This window comes from Austrofundulus limnaeus, unplaced genomic scaffold, assembly GCF_001266775.1.
Source record: "Austrofundulus limnaeus strain Quisiro unplaced genomic scaffold, Austrofundulus_limnaeus-1.0 Scaffold971, whole genome shotgun sequence".
Lineage (NCBI taxonomy): Eukaryota > Metazoa > Chordata > Actinopteri > Cyprinodontiformes > Rivulidae > Austrofundulus > Austrofundulus limnaeus.
In genome coordinates this window covers 94626-98616 of record NW_013953373.1, presented here as the reverse complement: position 1 = coordinate 98616, position 3991 = coordinate 94626, and the positions used below count along the sequence as shown (strand labels likewise).

General features: G+C 43.9%; 1 long non-coding RNA gene across 1 annotated transcript in view; it reads right to left on the bottom strand.

Moving 5' to 3' along the window:
- Positions 1 to 2498: 2498 nt before the first annotated feature.
- The window catches only part of LOC106533559 (uncharacterized), a 13792-nt gene continuing 12299 nt past the window's right edge, over positions 2499 to 3991 (bottom strand). Inside the window, exon 3 of the long non-coding RNA XR_001312251.1 lies at positions 2499 to 2577. This is a non-coding gene — a long non-coding RNA (uncharacterized LOC106533559). The remainder of the gene's footprint in view (positions 2578 to 3991) is intronic.

The following is a 3991-nucleotide window of genomic DNA, read 5'->3' as shown; positions in this document are numbered from 1 at the left end:
TTTATGTGCTGCAGAACAGGAACCTGCTGTAAAACAGCAATTATGATGAGTCAGGCTTGATTTTTAATAAGCTTTTCTTAAGGATCTTTTCCGTCTTCCTGACACTCTGCTGATGCTGCACACCTGTCTCCGCTCTCACAGGTAAAACCTTCCACACCTGGCTGGGCTCCATCTCCCTCCCAGCAGCCCTCCTCCTAAAGCTCTGGARTCGTTTCATCTGATAAAAACCTCATTTCTTACAGGACGCCTGGTTTTTCTGCACATGTGAACGCAGGATGTTGAAGGAGAATCTCATTTTCACCTGTGTGTGAGGGCTGCAGGTGTTTGGTGTCCACCAAGGACAATAAGGATGGTGTTCTGGTTTCTAAATGTCTGTTCCACCAGCCAGCCTCTGGCAAGGACGAGCAGTAATCCAGTCCACGCTCTATTCTTCACAACAAACTGCTGAAACTGTAGAATTAGGCCAGAACATGTGGAGCTCACACACACGCTGGTGGAAACGTTCTCCAACACCTGTGTCAGGGGGCGGAGTCAGGACGGTGGGACCAGTTTATCAGTAAAGTATTATCCAACAACGTTCGGAAGGAAGTGAGTTTTTTTAATTTAGTATTTTAGTATAAATTATTTTTCATATAATTTATTAATTTGACAGATTTCTCCCCTAAAATTATTTAAATCAAAGAGAATACAGGATCATAATTCATGAAGTCATTTAGTACTTTTTATTTTTCATACTTGATATGAATTATATTTATCACAGCACAGTTACCTCTTAGTTTAGTTTTAAATATATTAAAGGTTTGCACATCCAAACAGACAAAACACCTTATTATTKCTAAAACATTAGGATTAACTTGCAGGTATATATGATAAACTGAAACCAGCTGAATTCTAATGGGGGCTGTGGGAAACCATCAGTGCTCATGAGTCTGAGCTGGTCTGTGGACACCAACAGGGTCCAGATCCATTGGTCCTGTCTGCAGTGAGGAGGACTTGTGTTCAGGGGATTCTGATGTTATCAGTCAATGTAATGGACGTTATCAGGCGTTATCAGTCCCATACAATGGCTTCAGAGGGTCCCTACTGTACCTTCTAGGCATCAGACTGTCCTGACAGTGCCCCCAGTGGGCTAATATATCAATGACAATGAATGTGTAAATAACCAAAAGATATTGTAATAAATTTTTTTGTGTCCGTCTCTGACTCAAACACTGGTCTCCCACTTTCTGGTCCGACACCATTGCCCCATTGAGAGGCCACAACATATATCAGTTGGAGGTTAGTGCTAACACATCATCAGCTCTAAGGTCAACCTTGGTAGCTTTAAGCCTCATATTAACCAGATACTGGTTTTTTGCCTCATATTAACCAGCTGACAACTGGAAGCCATTCTATGGGACGGGAAACCTGCTGAAGCCATTGTACGGGACTGATAACGCCTAATAACGTCCATTTCATGGATGATAACATCCAAAGCGGGTGCTCGTGTTTAAGGACTGGAGCTCCTAAAAAGCGTGGCTTCAGCCTCTTTTGCTCAGTTTCTCAGCTGTAAATTATGGATGGAGCTGCAGAGTTCCTCTGAGCGCAGACATGTTTGATGTGTTGCAGCTCCGGGTCAAAGAAGACCTTCTGTGGATGTTTTCCAGCCTGTCTTTATTACATGCAGCCCTTGCATTTAGCCCGGCTCAGCCTGGGCTGAGTGTCTGACATTAGACGTTCTTCTGCAGCGGGGAGCGCAGCACGAGGAGGCGAGGCTCGTTAAAAATGGATGAATGTTGTGCGAACGCCTCTGCTGGAATATTCAGACAAGAACAGATCCGTGTTGCTTTAACTCCGGGGAGTTTCTGTTGTGCTGCTGCTTGGTGGGCTGGAAACATGGAAAACATGGTCCCAGGATGTCCGAGTCTGCAGACTGAAAGAAACATCTCCTAAAAGCTGAAACCCTTTGTTGTTTTTAAACTCGTCAGGAGTTTCATTTCAGAATAAATGAATGTTTTGATCCATCTGCAACAGAAAGTCAGATCTTTTATTTACCGAAGCCAAAGAGACACTTCATTAAAAGTTCATCAGAACTCTTTCTTCTCAGCGTAAACAGGAAGTCCTGACAAAATAAGTTCAAGAGTCTTTGAAATGAAAACAGGAAGTAAATATAGTGAGACAGAGAAGAACCTGGCTGCCATGTTGGATCAGACTCAGATCAGAAACTAAATAAACTAAATTTAAACAAATCATTTTAGAGACGCAAAAGTTTTTATATTAGTCAGACTTTTATTTTGAAGAGTTTAGATGATGTTTTAAGGTATAATAATGAAGTCATCTAATTCCAGCTTCCTGCTTCCTGATTGGCTGCTGTTGTTTACCTCTGCAGGTTGATGTAAACAACAACAAAGAAGAAGAGTTGTGGCACTAAAGAGGAGATAAAACAKCTTGAAGTTGTTCTGAAAGCCTCCAGTTGTTCAGTTGTTCACACACCTCACGTCTCCTCTGGATACCTGGCAGCGAGCGGTACCGCCGGGCCCGTTGGTCCTGGAACATCAAGAAGGCCCGGCGCCGGAGCTGCGGACCTGTCAGCCACAYCTGCCAAGAAGAAACAAACAGAGGCGGCGTGCCGCTTCACACAACCACACACTGCTGGCAAATTTAACAAACACATCACATCAGGACGTTCTTCTGAGGAACACAGGAGGAGGAGCAGGAGGAGGAGCAGGAGGAGGAGCAGGAGGAGAAAGGGATGATGGGAAGTGAACAGCTGTCTGTCAGGAAGTTCTGTTCACTTCAGACTCTCGGTTCAATAAAAACCTCCTCGAACTTCAGAACATATAGAAAATAAAAAACACCTGAAAAATGTCCTCAAACATCCCTGAAGCTCCTCCCTCTTTTTGTMCCAGAAAAAGGCGGGGCCAGGATGGCAACCAATGACTCAGCATCATCCTACAGTTTTTCTGGTCCATATTTTTTCTGCTGACTCATGAAAACTTCAGCTTAGTTTGTTTTTGTTTCATACTTCAGATTAAATCTGTTAAAATCATCCTTTCTGAAGAGAAMTCAGAGTTTTTCTTCCAGTGAATTATTCTCAGAAACACAGAYGAGTTTTATTTAAAGTTACTTTCAGATGTGTATAAATACACACGGTGGTAACCAGGGAACAAACTGAGCTCAGAGTGTCGACACGTTTTAATTATCCTGCCTCTGTGGTAAACCTGCCTGTTTTCATCAAACCTCCTGCAGCTTTAAAAACAGCTCCTTTCCTTTAATAAAACTGATGTTTGGTTTGATTTTACTGGAACACGAGGCTGATGGATGCTGGAGCAGAAAACTGATTCCAGGATGATGTTGTTGCTTCAATAAAATGTTTCAGTTTTTATTCTGCTTTAAARGGGTTTTAATCACATTAAGTCCTGCTGGGCCTTTAACTTGAAATAAAAGGTCCAGTTCTGCATTCGTCCTGTTCTAAATGAGGAACTTTTATTCTGAAGTTTTAGGAAACAGAGACGTTGTTGAGTACAGATTTGTACAAAGTGCTTTCTGTCACAGAAAGAAACATGTTTTAAAGGAAAACAAYAAGTTTTACTAACATCTCTGATGGCAGCTGCTGCTGGAGGCCCGCAGGACGGTTCTGTCTGAGCAGCGGGTCGGGTCCTCCTGCTGAGTCCGAGCTGCAGCTCCATCACAGAGAGGAGCTCACCAGAACTCTGTCAGGTTCTGACCCGCCGCCGGGGTCACCTGGTAGTGACCGCTAATCAGCTCAGTGAGATGATTCTGACTTACTGACCCGGTACCGACCCGGTTCTGTGTCCCTCTCAGCAGCAGCAGCTCCTGTCTGCAGGCGGGACATGAAAGACCTTTTTATGGTCCAGAACATGTGGTCCAGAACATGTGGTCCAGAAGCTGCAGCACAGGGATGACAGGAAAGGTCAGAGGTCGGGCTGCTGCAGGCCTCAGAGGGGCTTTAACTCGTGTGTGTGTGTGTGTGTGTGTGTGTGTGTGTGTG